Genomic DNA, 16976 nt, shown 5'->3' on the forward strand with positions numbered 1-16976 from the left:
GCTATCTCCAGCATGGGGCCTGGCATAGAGCGAGCCTTTTCTTACTATTTGTTGAGCTGCTAAAGAAAATTTATTTCAGCTCCAGTGCTCAGATGATGTGTTTCTTGCTTCTGGTTAAAAAACTAAGCTGCTGGGGAGCCTGGGTGGCTCAGTCGGTTAAGCTTCTGACTTCGGCTCAGGTCATGATCTCGCGTTTCGTGAGTTCGAGCCCTGCGTCAGGCTCTGTGCTGACAGCTTGGAGCCTGGAGCTGCTTCAGATTCTGTGTCTCCCCCTCTCTCTTCCCCTCCCCTGCTCACACTCTGTTTCTCTCTCTCAAAAATAAACACCAGGGGCGCCTGGGTGGCTCAGTCAGTTAAGCGTCCGACTTCAGCCTGGGTCACGATCTCGTGGTCCGTGAGCTCGAGCCCCGCGTCGGGCTCTGGGCTGATGGCTCAGAGCCTGGAGCCTGTTTCCGATTCTGTGTCTCCCTCTCTCTCTGCCCCTCCCCCATTCATGCTCTGTCTCTCTCTGTCTCAAAAATAAATAAACGTTAAAAAAAATTTTTTTAATAAAAAAAAAATAAACACCAAAAAAAAAATTTTTTTTTAAAACTCAGCTGCTGACGTACTGTTGGAAAACAGATTTCTGTGAAACATGAAAAAGTGAAGAGCATTAGGGAAAAACAGGAAGATATTTGTCTCCATTGTCCTACCTGTGGCTCCCAGGCTCTGCCCCCAGACTTTTTCCCACAGCCAGTGCTGCCCTGAGAGACGTTCAGGAGGTGAAAATAGTCTGTAGTGGGTTGGGCTGCACCATTCAGCTCAGGTCTGCGGCAAAACATGTCATCTCACTTCATCTTTATTTGATAGATATTTTTAATTTGAATGGACGATTTTAATTAAATATTAAATAAGTGTCAATGAAACAAGTATAAAGTAAAAGTGTTCATTCTCTTTGAAAATATTAAGACATGATAAAGACCTTAATAACATTTTATGTTTACTCCTCTCTTACCCCTCCTTCACCATCTTGTTCCCCATCATTTCTGACCCCTCCTGGGATAGTGGGTGGGGGGTGGGGAGGAGGGGAGAAGTGAGGCATAAGGGGGGAAAGAAACCTCCTCCTTGTCAGGTACTGTCATAAACTGACATGGCTCTCTCTGAGACGAGAAGGTGTTGGAAACTGAATCTTCCTCTTGTGGGGCAGGAGCGGGTTCGTAGCAGATACCCCCAGTCAGTGGGGGCACTCTCTTGTAGTCCCCTTGACGAGAACACCTGCATCTATCCTCTGGTTGGTCTGTTACTCCTCTCTGTAAAGGCCTTTTCACGGTGGCCCCTTCCGGGACACCCAGGAAAAGAGGCAAAAAGGAAAGGAGGCTAAAGCAATGAGCTAGCTGGGGAAGAACACCCTGAGTGCGTAAACAGTGAGCATAAAGGCCCTAAGCTGAGCATGCCTGAGGAACAGCAAGGAGGCCCATTTGGCTGGAGCACAGCAAGCAAGGGGGCGGCAGGAGGAGATGAAGGTAGAGAACAGCAGGGACTGGTGGGCACGGGGCCTGTAGGCCAGGACCTTGGCTTTACCCTGTGTGGGGTGGACGGCAAGCCATGGGAGGATTTGGCCAGGAGGAGTGACATGATCTGAATTTAGCTTTCAAAGGATGAGTCAGCCACTGTGTGGAGGATAGATGTGGGGAAAAGGGGGAATGGGAAAGGCCGAATGATGGAGATTAACCGGGAGGCTTTGCAGTCATCCAGGTGAGAACCAGTAGTGGCTCAGACCAGGCTGCAAGTGCTGAAGGGAGTGAGAGGGGGATGTGGCATCCTTTGGAAGTAGAGTCAACAGAATCCCTGGCAGACTGGATCAGAAGTATGAAAGAAAGAGAAGAATCAAAGCTGACTCCAAAGTTTTGGGCCTCAGCAAATTCGTGGAAGGAGAGTGTTTGCCTGAGGAAGACTGCGTATTGATGATAAGGACGGAATCAGGAGATTGTTTGGATGTGATAATTTTGAGATGTTAGATAATCAATTGGCAAAGTCACGCAGGCAGTTGGATGCATGAGTCAGGGGCTCAGGGAGAAGATCATGCTGGAGATACCAATTTTGGAGTCATCAGGATGTAGATGTCATATAAAGTCATGAGACTGAACTGGTCAAAAGGCAATGAAAGTAAATAAAGAGGAGAGGAGGTCCAAGGGCTAAACCTTGGAGCCTCCAACCTTAAGATATGGAGATACAGAGAAACTGCAAAGACTCTGAGAAAAGCGCCCAGTAGGCAGGAGAATCAACAGTATCTCAGAAGCCAGTATGAAGCAAGTCTTCAGGAATGACCGACTGTGTCAAATGCTACAGAGGTGGAGAAGATGCATTGACCACTGGCAACATGGGATCACTGGGGACCTTGACAATGGCCCTTTGGGCAGAGTGAAACCTGATTAAGTGTAGCCAAAAGAGAATGGGGAGGAGAGGAAGCAGAGACAGTGGCACAAATCTTTTGAAGACTTTGCTGTAAAGGACAAAAGAGAGGCAGTAGCTAGATGTGGGAGGGAGATGTGAAGTCAATGGAGGTTTGGAGGTTTGTTTTGTTTTTAAGATAGGAGACATTAGAGCATGTTTTTATGATAACTGGAATAATAATGTAGGAGAAAGAGAAGAGACTTGCCAGAGTGAAGTGCTTAGGTGGGCAAGAAAGGATTAAATCTAGAGAGCATCAAAAGGGACTGATCTCAGATCATGGGCATCATGATAGAGTAGAGTAAATGGGCATCAATACAAGCAGGATGGCCAGGGTAGCATGTGGGAGCTCTATTCATGTTCTCAATGAAATATGGACTGAGATCATCAGCAGAGAGTGAGGAGGGAGACGAAGGTTGGAGGAAAGAGGAGAAGGTGTGAAATAGTTTAGGAGAGTGGAAAATGGAGGCAGATTGCCAGGCAAAAACAAAAGCTCACTTGAGATCACTAGTTATGGAGTTAAGTGAAACCGACCAGCATGGTTGTTTTTCCAGCCAACTGAGCAACCCCAGAGGAGGCATGGAATCGACACAGACTTCAAAGAATTGTGATAAAATACCTTTTAAAAAAATTTCGTTTTCACAGCAAAGATGTTTAATGCATCCGCAAAGTATATTGGGAAAAGTGAAATAGAAACTCTCAAAAAATGAAAGTAAAAATTTAATGTAATTTCATTTAACTTAATGTTAAAAAAAAAAAGGAAAGAAATGCTCACATGTATCAGGTAAGACTGTAAATTGGTGCAATTAACTTCAGAAATTATTTCCTAAGTCTTCAAAATATTCATTTTGCCCTTCTTCCATGAAACAGATGTTTACAAAGTCACAACATGAAAAAATCCTCAAGATATAAAGTCATGCGCTAACAATAAGCAGGATAAAATACATTTTGAAAAGTCACAGGGAAAATCCCAAAATATTGATTGTAGTTATCTTTGGCTAGTAGGATTATAGATTATTTTCATTGTTTTCGTTATTGCTTCTTGTATTTTCCAAAATGGGATGTATTTCTGCCAAATCAGAAAAAGAAAATACTATGTTTAAAAATATGATCCTTCCTGGGGCGCCTGGACGGCTCAGCTGGTTAAGCAGCTGACTTCAGCTCAGATCATGATCTCATGGTTCATGAGTTTGAGTCCGGCATCAGGCTCCCCACTGACAGTACCGATGGAGCCTGCTTGGGATTCTCTCTCTCTCTCCCCCTCTCTCTGCCCCTCCCCCATTTGTGCTTCTCTCTCAAAATAAATAAATAAACTTAAAAATATATATACAGTCCTTTCTGAAAGCAGGAGGATGGATTTGAAGGCAACAGAGTTTTTCCCAATCCTGAGATTCACGTAGAGTCTCCACAGTCTGGTATTTCAGACTGTGCAAATTCCAGGCACATCCAAAAACTCCCTCTCAGTCTGTTTACCTCATCAGAGTTAAACACCCTAAAGTTTTAACCTAAAGATAAAAGGAGTATTTCATGTACAACGAACTATTTATTCAAGGTGTAATAACAGATTCTTATTCTAGAGTGATCAGCATCTCCCAACTCCTTCCTTTCCAGACTTGCCCCAGCCCTCGCCAGAATGTAGAGAAGGCTTTCTGAACTTGGGAACATCTAAATCCAGGAGGTATCCTGCCCAAGGTTTGTCAAATTATTTTACTTATAAATTCACCAAAGAAAGCATTAGAGTGCATTAAAAGAAACTTCTAGTAATGTATCAATCAGCTGTTGATAACATATGTTATGTTGGTAACATAACAAACAACCATAGAATGTCAACAGCACACAATAAAAAGCATGCATTTCACTCGTGCATTTGTGTATTGGCTGGATACAGGCTGAGCTCATCTGGGCAGCTCTAAGCTGCAAACTGGGACCAGATCTGCTCCATGCATCTCTTATCCTCCTTAGACCAGTGGGCTAACTTGGCATATTCTCATGATGGCGGGGGGGAAATGTATGAAAAATTAAGCCCAACCATGCAAGTAGATGTCAAGTGCCTGCTTGGATGTCTGTTAACAGCCCATTGGCCAAAACAAGTCACATGACAACAACAAATAAGTTATCTCTAGTGGAAGGAACTGCAGAATCACAGGGAAAGAGCATGTGAATACCTGGGAGGAGTGAAGAACCTGAGCCAATAAATCAGCCTACCATTAGCAGTAAAGAAAAAAAAATTTAAAAATGCAAACATGGAAGGTAGAAATTAATTTACAAAGACTTAATTCCTTAATCATAATCTAATTGTGGATATCTCCTATTTCTAGTTACTTTCTCAACACCCCTGTTGAAACTCTACCCCCAAAGCCCCTGTATTCAGTCCTTGAGTGGCATTTCTCATACCCATCTCTTCCAGAGGAATGAGTTGAGCCAGAGACCCAGGCTAGATCGGTCAGCAGGTTAATGGACATCAGCCTAGGGAAAAAAAAGAAATCTTGGCTTTACTATCCTGGGTATACCAGCGTCTGAAGCCCCTCTAAGCCCTCCAAGCCAGCCTCAATGCCATCCAGTCTGCCCAGCATTCCAAAGCCCCATCAAGTGACGAGGAAACAGGTCTAAAGGGTCATTTCTCTAATCTTTCCTGGAGGCTAGAGCCTGAAGCCTGATCTACATACTATCAGGTTCCTTCAGTGGGAGATGAGGTTTGGGAATTCTGTCATTATAGGGAGACCACCATTCATCTGAAACACCCAAAAAGAACATGCCTTAATGGGCATTAGAATATGCTTAATACAGCCTGAAATCGACTTCCTCCACCTCCCCCACCTCCTCCCCCCGACACACTCACCCCACTCCTTCTCTTTCTGCCTTTCCTTCTCCTTCTTCTTTTCAAGCCCACTTCCCAACTGACCTGAACCTTCAACAAAGGCCCAGCGTCAGTCCAACCACACAGCCTGGGGCCCAGAAGTGCACCACAGTAATGGTTTGTATCCCAATGTCACACTCGTGTCACTGACACAAGTCAAGAGTTCCATGTTCTGCTGTGAAACGTGGTGGTGGCCAGTGCTGGACTGTGGGGTCAGACAGACCCGGATGGGAACCCGTCTCCCTCCTCTTACCTATCATGTGACCTTAGGCAAATTGCTTAACCCCTCAGCGGGCTTTTGCGGTCTCAGCAATAACATGCAAAAATGCAGGTGTCTGTGGCCAGTGACCTTAAATGTGAAACAACGGTCACCCAGCAACAAGTCAGAAACACCTGGTGGTATCTGTTAGAAGTCACCACATGGCACAAACCAGCTCTTTCCTTCTGCATCACCGGTGGACCAACAAACTGTTTCGTGCAACTGGTTAAGATACTAGTTGCCCTCACAGCTCCACGTTTAAAATAAAGTGTACCTTCTTTTAGTCAATTTAATGTATTTCCTAGCACCCTTGATTCAATTCAATAAAGACGATGTGTGGGGTGTTTACACTGTGGCAGATATTGTTGGTGCTCAAAAGGCAGAAAGAAAGAAAACAGGCACTTTTTTAGTTCTTGCTGTGATAAACAACTTTATGGGTATTTATAACCCCTGCGCTGCTCTGTTTAAAGCAGGTGGATCCAGAGGAAAATTATTTGTGTGACTAGGAGTAAGGGGGTCAGCTGGAAAATACTAATGTTTCATGTAAGGAAAATGAGGCCATTTCAGCAGACTAAGACAACAGAAGTTGATTTCTCACTCCTGTATCAGCCCAGGGTGATGTTCCTGGTCAGCGAATGGCTTCCTTCCACACGGTGATTCCAGAACCCAGGTTCCTTCCATCTCGTGAACCTGCCATCCTTTACAGCCTCAAAGTCCCTCCCTCTCAAACTACAGAGGGAAAGAGAGAAAAATGGAGAACACTCACCCACTCCTTAAACGCTCCACTCAGAAGCAACAAACATCACTTCTACCTACAATCCATGGGCAGGAAGTAATCATATGGCCACCCTGGGATACAAGGAAGGCAGGAAAATGTAATCCTCGCTCCTGTTGAGACGGTAACAATTCTACACCGTACAAAGAGAAGCATAGGCTTTGGGCAAATCGCCAGCTACCTATGTATGCGTGTTAATACAGCGCCCTATTTCCGTTCGCCTATTTCCCCCACTCTGACATGAGCTCCATAAGAGCCAGTATTTGGGTGGTGACTGCAGAAGAGAAAGAGAAGGAGAGATGAAATAGAACATGACAAAACTCTGCTACAATAACCGGACTTATTCATTGTATTTTTTTCAATAGCACAAAAATTGTCTACCTTGTGGCTCCCGTTTACAAGTATTTTCACCTGTGTGATCTCATGCAATTCTCTTAATAAGACTCAGATTAATTAGGACACATATTTTATGCCAGAAACTCAAACTCAAATGGATTAAATAACTTGCCCAAAGTCGTCCAACTAGGAAGTAGCAGAGTCACTACTCAAGGCAGTTCCCCTAAGTCGTAGTTCAGCCATATTCTCCCTATTCCACGCTAGTTTAAAAATAAGGAGCTATTAGTTTCATCTTCTAACTACCATTTGCGCCAAGAAGGCCCGGGAAGCATCTCTTAGCTGCTTCTAACATGAACTCCTCACTCAGTTTAGGCCAAGCCTCAATTTACCAGGTGCCAGGCCCAAACCAGCTCCCAGGGGAACCTGGTGGGGGGACACTACTCACACCTCCCAGCAGCTAATGGGGTAATGGAGGAGACAGGTTGTACAAACCTGGTTGTGGCTGAAGCAGAGTGAGACACGGGTGCTATGCTAGGGAGACAGATGTGAAGCTAAGGCGGCAGTCATGGCTTCCAGTTGGCATGAATCTCATCCCAGTAAATTTGGCTACCCAGAGAATGAGGCTGGGGGGCTGCCAGATTAGCTGTCTGTATTGCTTGGCTCCTGAAGAAGCTGGTTCGATGCGCTCTTCAGGTACTTTCTGTGTTTCTGCTTTTCCACATTTGCTCAGGGCCTAGCCTGGGAAGCAGAGCCCCGGAGCTCCACTCATCAGCCCCTTCCTTCCCTGGAAGTCAGATGTTAACCATGGCAACACTGACCTTGGTTCTGAGAGTGTCAACCATTGGCTGGAAGATGAGTGACAAAGAGCAAAGTCTCTGAAATTTCTGCCTAATCAAAGTCCCAAAGAAGCCAACCCCTGAGCCTTGAGTGGCAAGGGACGAACTGACCCTGAACTTTCCTTGGGGGCTGGCTGGGATGACAAAAAAGAGCAGACACTTAACCCCAAAGGGCCCAGACGAGGTCCTGCTCTGCGGCTCTCCACCGTCATGACCGGGAGCTTCAGTGTCCTCAGACGAGGTCCTGCTCTGCCGCTCTCCACCACCATGACTGGAAGCCTCAGTTTCTTCGTCTGTAGACTGGCAATGATAACGCCTGCTCATCAGGCTGCCCTGAGAATGAGGAGAGGCTACCCATGGCACAGGCCTCACATGTGGTACTGAATTCCTGCCACAAAGAGCTCTTACACAGCTTCTCTTTATTTTTTTTAAATGTTTATTCATTTTTGAGAATGTGCACAAACAGGGTAGGGGCAGAGAGAGGGAGACAGAGGATCCGAAGTAAGCTCTGCACTGACAGCAGAGAGTCTGACGCAGGGCTCAAACTCACAAACCATAAGATCATGACCTGAGCCAAAGTTGGGCGCTTCACCAACTGAGCCACCCAGGCGCCCCACGGAGCTTGTCTTTAAAAGCTCTAGAGTGGGCTCACTCCAGCATTGTGTTCACGGAAACATCCCTCCTTAAGTGGCCTTCTTTGAAGATTACTTCACACTCCTTAAATGCCAAACTTATCTATTTAAATCCCAGAACAGGATGTCCTTGCCTCTGGAAACCCCAGTGTGACCTCTGAGGCTAGGGTGCTACGCTGCAAACAGCGCCCTTCGCGTGACAGTCCCCTCATCCCATGGCCAAATGAGACATAGCTGAAATGGTGACTCTAGGCAGGGCCCACATCAGGTTCTCATTGTTAGCCTGCCTCACAGCCTCTGTGCACAGAGGCACCAGTTCATGCACTGTTCAGCTGTCAAGGTGGAATTGAGTACTCGAAAGTGGAACAGCTCAAGAGGCCCGCAGTGAGGACCGGAGGGAAACCTGGAAGGAACAGCCACAGGACCAGAAAAACCTTATTAGATCAAAGACACCCCCCTTCCTTCAGAAAGACTCTTCCCTACACCCTTTCAGGCAAATGATTATCTAGCCTTTAAAAACAAAAAAGCCTCAGGAGAAAGCAAACCCCAGCCCTCCCACAAACTCACCACCGATTGGTGTGTCCAGCTTAGCCCAAGATCCCTAGTCCATCCTTGGTGATGTGGAAAGCAGGCAGCCTCCCTTAAGTGGCCTTAAATTCCCATTCAGTCGTTCAGGAAAGCAGGACAATGTAAGCCCAGCCCTTTGAAAGGAGAGTTTTCTTTCCTGACACCTCATACCTCCCCTCAGACCATCTCCACGTTCCCTGTGTCTCTCCTGGACCATGCAGCCACTAAGAGACTCAGAAAACCAGTGTCTGAGCTCGGGCCAAGAAACGCAAGCCAGGTGCTTCTCATCTTAAGAGAAATAAAGTAGTGATTGTGTAGCGCAAAGTCTTAATTATCAGGAGAAAATGCTAATCCAACCTTTCAGATCATGGTAGTACATCTGTCTCTTTATTTCCAAGGAGGGAACAGTTTTACCTTCCAGAACAGGGCTGAAGACAACATGAACAGAATCCTAAACCCCAGGGTGTGGCAGGATTGAAAAGGCAGAATTCGCACAAAGAATCGCAAATTACAAACGGTGCAGCCTGAAAAACACCCTGCAGCAACCCACCAAGGAGAAGCGATCTCTTCACCGTCTCAATCAAGATTTAAAAATCAGAGAAGGATCGAGATCTCATTTTCCCACGTGCCCTGGGACCCGTGAGGCTGTGGCCCCGAACCAGTGCCACGGCCACTCTGAGGGCAGGCTCTAATCTTAGCACAACGGGCCTCCTCAAATCAGAGCGACCTCCCTTCCCAGGCGGTTTCCTTGTCTGTGTGCTCCCTGGCTCCCTAGCCTGCCGCCGGCCTTATGCAACTTCTCTTATCTGTGCACAAGCAATTGCAAACAAATGTCCTTCCGGGCACAGCTAATCTCTCTATCAGTCCTGGATCACTTGAGATTATGATGGTTAATTATAATGGTTTGGGGAGCTCATTTTCCCCATGGTACATTTACGTCTCTGATTTCCCCTTCCTGAAACTTGTCGTCTGAGACTTTTGTCTAAGGGTCACCTAAACCTTTGGCCCCAGCGTCCAGTTTCTGATGCCTAAAATGAGGCAGCCTCATTTTAGATGAGGCTTTTTGTGTATCAGCCCAAGGAAATAGAGCCAGTCAGGGGCAAAGGTGGGACAAGGGATCAGATGGCAGCCCTTGTTCCATCTGAAAGGTGTGCTGCTGACCCGCCTTCCAGAATGATCCTGAACTCCGTGTTCTTTTAAGATTCCTTTCCTTTGAGTCTGCTCACCTACCGCCACCCTCACTGGGTAAGTCATGGGTAAGAATGTTTCCCACACTCCTCTGCGGCTCCCTGAGTTATCCCAGGAACTCGCTCCACACTCCCGCTTTTCTGAGCAGGGCAGCTTCTCACTCAGAATCCCTCCTGTCACGACACTGCTGCTCCCTTCCCCTCCCGTGGCTCTCAGGGCCTCCTTCCGGCAGCACCAGACCCTGCCCCCCAGATACCCTTGACAAGTGAGGGGTCACACTCTGGTCCTCCCCCTCCCAGACCTGTTCTTGGCTGAGCATGGGCTTCCTTTGGCTTAGAATCTACAACCAAGCCTTGACTCTTCTGATTCCAGAACAGGCTTTGGCCCTGGGCCTAGGACAACAGGTCAAATGCCTCCTGGGAGCACGTAGGAATGGGCCCTTCCCCATATGCTGCATGAAACCTCAAATACAAAGGTGATCCTGTTTTGAAATGTTGATAAGCAAGGACAAGCCCATAGGTGAGCAGGCCAGTCCAGGCCTAGGAAGCAGAACTCTCCAGTGAGCAGCTCAACACCAGATCCTCCAGGGATCTGGAACGGCTCTGCTTTTTCCCCTGGGCCTTCCAAACCAGAACCCACATTTTCATCTCTTTCCTTCCAACTAATCCATGACATACACATGCACACACGTGCACATACATGCACACCCACGCATACACACACGTGCACATGTACACATATATGCGTTCGTTCATATGTTCAGATACACACAGTATGTTAACAATATTCTGTCACCATGGAGCTCAGAAGATTTTACTGACTTGGGAATTTTTGAGTTCTAGGAAAAAGTATTAACACTGTGTCGGGATCAGGGTCGGCTTAACATCAGACATCTCCCTGGAGAGACTAGGACGTCTGCCTCTTCTCCCTACTATCAGTGAGGGTGTCTGAAGTTCCACCACTAAAGATTTGTTTCTTTGGGCCTCAAAGCTCTCTCTGTCTTCAGAGGTCCCTTTTCCCCCTATAAATGATAAGCAGTTGGGAAAGGCTTGTTATGGGCCCTCCAGCTGCAATCTTGGTCCTGGATCAATTCTTCAGATGCTTTGGTAGGGTGGGAGCAAGGCCCTGGGGAAGGGAAAGCAGAAAAAAACCTACAAGGGAAGTGAGAGGACAGCACAGACAAGACAAATGAGCACCCACGGACGCTGTCTCACTCCTGATCTGCCTGTGCTGTGCAAGAGGTGAGAAATTTCACCCATGCCCTCAACAGGTATAGACTGAGCACTTACTATGTGCCAGGAGCCATGTCAAGCACTGGGGATACTATGGCAAGCCAAACCAAAGATGGTCCCTGCCTTCATGGAGTTTATGGTCTATTTGCAGGAGGGTGGGGAGAAATCAACCCCCAAAATCACACTAATGACCATTTCATTACAAACCAGGATGAGTGCACTTAAAGAGGGCTCTATAAGAATAGCGGTGAGGAAGGGGCACCTGGGTGGCTCAGTTGGTTAAGAATAGCGGTGAGGAACCAGCCTAGACTGGGGAAGGGGGTATGGGCAGGAAGGCTTTCTGAGGACCTGATGCTTGAGCTAATTCTAAAGAAGTAGAATTAACGAGAAAAGCAGAGAAGAGTGAACACCCTAGGTAGTGGGAACTGCATGTGCAAAGGCCCCATGGTAGAAAGAAACCACCTAATACTGCCATTGTGCATAATCCCTAACCTTTAGTAAACTTTGAACTTGAAGGAAAATGCTCCTTTCTAAAAATGTGTTTCCCTTTCCCTTTCCCCTTCCACTTAGCCCTGCACGTAAATCAACACCAAGCAATGCAGAGGTGAGCTATGCAGGAGAAAGCCTAAAAAAAAAAAAAAAAAAAAAAAAAAAAAAAAACAGAGTTGCAGACAGCAGCTATGACAGCCATTTCCTGTTTGGTGTCTGTCACCACAAACCTTCTTAGCCAAATAAATTAGCACAGGAAAACATTTGGAGAAGGGTGTGGAAGAAACATATACTGAAAAACCAAGAAAAATAGCCCATCTGCTTTTCAGAGAAGAGCTCCAAGTCTGAGGTAGGGTCAGAGCCCACTCAACTGTAGGGGCTGAACCTGGAGGAAGCTGAGGCCCAGAGGGGCCAGAGGCCCAGAGGGGCCAGAATCCAGTCAGTGGCAAGGCTGCGGCTTGAAGCTTCTTTCCCTGCCCTTTGTCCTGTGCTCTCTCCCTGCCTCACTCCCTCTGGCCCTATCAGACTAGATCTGCTGGCTTTCTTCTATCAGATGAGGAACTGGGTGGTTGCAACTGGCCTCTGGGACCCCTGTAGGGTAAGATGGAGCTTAATTTTGCCTTGGGTACAGGAGCCCAACGTCCTTGTGATATGAGGGGGTGGGGGGAGGAAGAATACTAGACACTTTACATCTTCTATATTTGATCTTCCTTCACAAGGACCCTGGGAGACACAGACCTACACTCCCATTTTATAAATGAGCAAACAACCTCTGAAAGGAGATACATATGCCCAAGATTGCCCAGATGCTGCATGGTATGGTGAGATTTAACCTGGTCTAGTTTGAAAGCCCATACTCTCTGTTCCTTTGTCCCATCCCATACCCAGAAGGATATTTCTGTGGAGAAACTCAGGGTCCCCAGTCTTGACTGATTGCCAGTAGGCCACCCATCACCACCTTCTGTGGTGATGTGCCTTCTAACACTTGGGGCCAATGTTCTGTGTAGCCAGGCTCCATCATAATTTCCCAATAAGTCATGTCCATTGAACCAGCGAGGCACTCACCCTGTACTGCTCACCTGTTAGTGAGAAACTTCCATATTGTTTAAGCCACTATAATTGGCTTTGCTGATTCCAACAGCTTAGACTCAACCCTACCTAAGTATTTTATGTACTAATGTGCATAATTAATCTCAAAGTAGGGTACATATCATGCAGCGTTTTTCAAGTACGTATGATCTTAATACCTATTTTTCAAAACAGGTTAGGAATGTGTTCCTTAAAATGCATCTTGGGAAGTATTGAAAACACTCTTTTCAACATACCCAGAGCCCCAAGCTGCAACATGACCCACAGCTTGCTTGTCTCCAGTTATTCATCTAACAGAGGTTTATAAAATATAAACTACCCTCACCCCAACAATTCCCTAAAGGAATTCGCTTCTTTTTTTTTAAAGCATTTTTTTAAATGTTTATTTATTTTTGAGAGAGACAGAGTGTGAGCAGGGGAGGGGCAGAGAGAGAGGGAGACACAGAATCTGAAGCAGGCTCCAGGCTCTGAGCAGTCAGCATAAAGACCAAACACAGGGCTCGAATCCACAAACTGTGAGATCATGACCTGAGCCAAAGTTGGACATTTAACCACCTGAGCCACATAGGTGCCCCAAGAATTCACTTCTTTTCCCCAAACCACTGACCCTACCCTCACAACAGCCCAAAAAACCAGATACCCTGCACTTCTAACTTTGGGAGTCCCGGTTCCAAGAGACCATAAAGAAAGAGCTGACAAATGCAGATAGGTCCACAATTCTGGAAGAGGCTAGTAATAAAAATGACAGTGACAATGAACAGCCACTGGTATCCTGATGAAAAAGATTTATCCAAAGCAAATAAAGGTCCCAAACGTGAATGACAAACAGTTCCACATAATGGAGAAGTTATGTTTAGACAACAAGCCAAGGGCTTGTTTGATTAAAAAAGAAAATATTCCCACAACTGCCATCATACTTAATGGCAAAAGACCATCAGCTTTTCCTCCAAGATCAATAACAAGACTAGGTGTGCCTTCTCACCACTTATTTTCAACATTGTGCTGGGAGTTCTAGCCAGGGCAGTGAGGCAACAGAAAGAATGGAAGATGCATTCAGACTGAAAAAGAAGTGAAACTATTTCTATTTGCAAATGGCATGATTTTGTATACAAAATCCACACACAAAAAACTACTCAAACTAATAAACAGTTACAGCAAGGCTGCAGGATACAAAATCAGTATGCAAAATCAAGTGTATTCTGTACAATAACAAAAACAATCTAAAAAAATTATGGAATAAAACAATTCTCAAATGTTTTCTTACGTTGTCATCAGAATGAATAAAATACTTAGGAATAAATTTGACCCAAAAAGGTGCAAAATTCATACAGTGAAAACTACAAAGCAGTTGAAAGAGATTAAGAAGACCTAAATAAACTGAAAGCTATTTCACATTCAAGAATTAGAAGGAAGACATAATGTTGCTAAGATGGCAACCCAAACTGATCTAGAAATTCAGTGCAATCTCTAGGAAAATCCTAGCTGCCTTTTTTATAGAAATTGACAAGCTGATCCTGAAATTCACATAAAAATGCAACAAATCCAGAACAGCCAGTATAATCTTGCAGAAGAACAAAGTTGGAGGACACACACGTTCTGATTTCAAAATCTACTACAAAGCTACAGTAATGTAGTCTGTGTGGTACTAAAATAAGGGTAAACATATAGATCACTGGAAGAGAACTGGGAGTCCATCAATCAACCCATACTGATTTTCAACAAGGGAGCCAATACAATTCAACGAGGAAAAAATAGTCTTTTCAACAAATAGTGCAATGACAACCAGATGTTTATATGTAAAAGAGTGAAGTTGGACCTCAGCTCACATCATATACAAAAATTAGCTCAAAGTCTTCAAAGACTTAAATGTAAGACTTGTATAATGTAAGAGTTGTAAAAAATTATGCAACTCCTAAAAAAACCCATGAGTAACTCTGTGACCTTGAATTAGGCAATAATTTCTTAGATATGACACCACAAGCACAAGGGACAAAAGAAAAAATAAATTACATGTCATCAAATTTAGAACTTTGGAGCTTCAAAGGACACACAAAAAAGGTGAAAACATGATTTACAAAATAGGAAAAAATATTTGCAAATCATATATCTGATAAGGGACCTGTATACAGAATATGTAGAAAATAGAAAACTCCTACAACTCAATAATAAGACAGACAACCTAATTTAAAAGTGGACAAATGAGGGGAGCTTGGGTGGCTCAGTCAGTTAAGCATTCAACTTCAGCTCAGGTCATGATCTCACAGTTCATGAGTTCAAGCCCTGTGTCGGGCTCTGTGCTGACAGCTCAGAGCCTGGAGCCTGCTTCAGATTCTCTGTCTCTGTCTCTCTCTGTTTCTCCCTCTCTCTCTCTCTCTCTCTCTCTCTCTCTCTCTCTGCCCCTCCCCTGCTTGCACTCTCTCAAAATAAATAAATAAATAAACTTTGTAAAAATGGGCAAAAGATTTTAATCAACATTTCTCCAAAGAAGATATACAAATAGCCAATAAGTACATAAGTAGATGTTTGACATCATTAGTCATCAGGGAAATGCAAATTAAAACCACAATAAAATACAACTTTACAACCAATAGGATGCCTTTATTAAAAAATACAGACAATAACAAGTGTTGGTGAGGATGTGGAGAAATGAGAACCCACGTATGTTACTGATGGGAATGTAAAAGGGAAACGTTTGGCAATTCTGAAGAAGTTGAACATAGGATTATCAGATGACCTGGCAATTCCACTTCAAGTTATATTCCCAGGAGAAATTTTAAAATATGTCTACATAAAAATTTGTACATGAGTATTCATAATGGCGTTATTCATTAGCCAAAAAAGTAGAAACAACCCAAATGTTCCTCGACTAATAAATGGATAAACAAAATATGGCATATCCATACAGTGATTATTCACTCATTAAAAGGAATGAAGCACTGATTCATGCTCAACATGGATGAACCTGGAAAATAGCATGCTAAGGGAGAGAAGCCAGACCCAAAGGGTCACATACTGTATGATCCCACTAATCCCAAACATCCAGAATAGACGAGTCCAGAGAGACAGATAATTAGATACTGGTGATGGCTGCACAACTCTGTGAATATACTAAACATCACTGAATTGTACACTTACAGGGATGAATGTTAAGTCATGTGAATTATATCTCAATAAAGAAATAAAGAAAATATTTGGGGCTCAACCCCAAAGTTTTCCCAGAACCTGAGGAAAAGACAAAGGTTAAAGAAAAGGCCATGGAGTTTTCTGATGCCCTAAAAAGTAGATCAAATATAATAGTTACCTCTCGAAGATATAAATAAAATTCCAAGGAGTTATGTTTTAGATTTGTGGCCTCTAGAAACAAAAGGATTGAGTTTGTAACTACCTTGATTCTGATTATCAAAGTAATGCTTGGTTGTTTTAGAGGTTTTAAAGATAGAAAAACATAGATAAGAAAATTATGAACTTCCCTGTTTTTGTGCTCTCTCCATCCTCCCCAAAAGGCTGGTGGTGGGAAGTAGGGGTGGTCATTGCCTTCCACATGCAAAGCCCACCCTGTGGAAGACCTTGCATCTGGACCCTCCAGCTCCACAGAAGCCACCTGAACCTAAGTATCAAGCCAGTGCCATCAGCTCTTCCCTAACACACAGATCTGGTAAGAGCACCATAACTTTCAAGTCCTCCAGCTGCCCCAACGTTCACTCCTATTTCAGTCCTGGATTTTGAGTGCAAATAGTGTTTCCCTTAATTGAAGGAAAGAGCCCACGGCACCTAAAAAGGTGGTAAGATATGAGGAGAAGAGAGGTAGAAGAGAAACCCAACTTCCATTGAAACCACAATCCTCAGTCAATAAAACAACCCATGGCCCTCAAATTAAGATTCTCATGAGGAGAGCCTGGGTAGCTCAGTGGGTTAGGCATCAGACTCTTGACTTCAGCTCTGGTCCCCATCACACAGTTGTGAGATCAAGCCCCGCATCAGGATTCTTTCTCTCTTCCTCTTTTTCTGCCCCTCTCCTACTCTCTCTTTCTCAAAATAAACAAGCCTAAAAAAATAAATAAAACCAAATAAAATAAAATTTCCCGTGAATCGTATACCAGCATTTCCCTCTGGAGTACTGAATGAGGTTCAAAGTCACACTTCCCCACCCTATTGTCTAGAGTGATCTGGAGCATTCAATGCCCTCATTAGGCATCAAGAGGGGTGTTATTCCCACTAGAACATTATTTGAATGAGAATACATTGAAAGATATTTTTTAAAAAAAAGAAGTTTACAACATACAGAC

General features: G+C 44.5%; 1 long non-coding RNA gene across 1 annotated transcript; it reads right to left on the minus strand.

The window, feature by feature from the left end:
* Nucleotides 1-4637: 4637 nt before the first annotated feature.
* Nucleotides 4638-7258, minus strand: LOC122497258. The gene is made up of 2 exons (XR_006301070.1): nucleotides 5333-7258; nucleotides 4638-4896 (listed from the first exon to the last, which is right to left on the minus strand). It is a non-coding gene; the product is annotated as an uncharacterized LOC122497258 (long non-coding RNA).
* Between the last annotated feature and the right edge of the window lie 9718 nt (nucleotides 7259-16976).

This window comes from Prionailurus bengalensis, chromosome A1, assembly GCF_016509475.1.
Source record: "Prionailurus bengalensis isolate Pbe53 chromosome A1, Fcat_Pben_1.1_paternal_pri, whole genome shotgun sequence".
In the NCBI taxonomy this organism is placed as follows: Eukaryota; Metazoa; Chordata; class Mammalia; order Carnivora; family Felidae; genus Prionailurus; species Prionailurus bengalensis.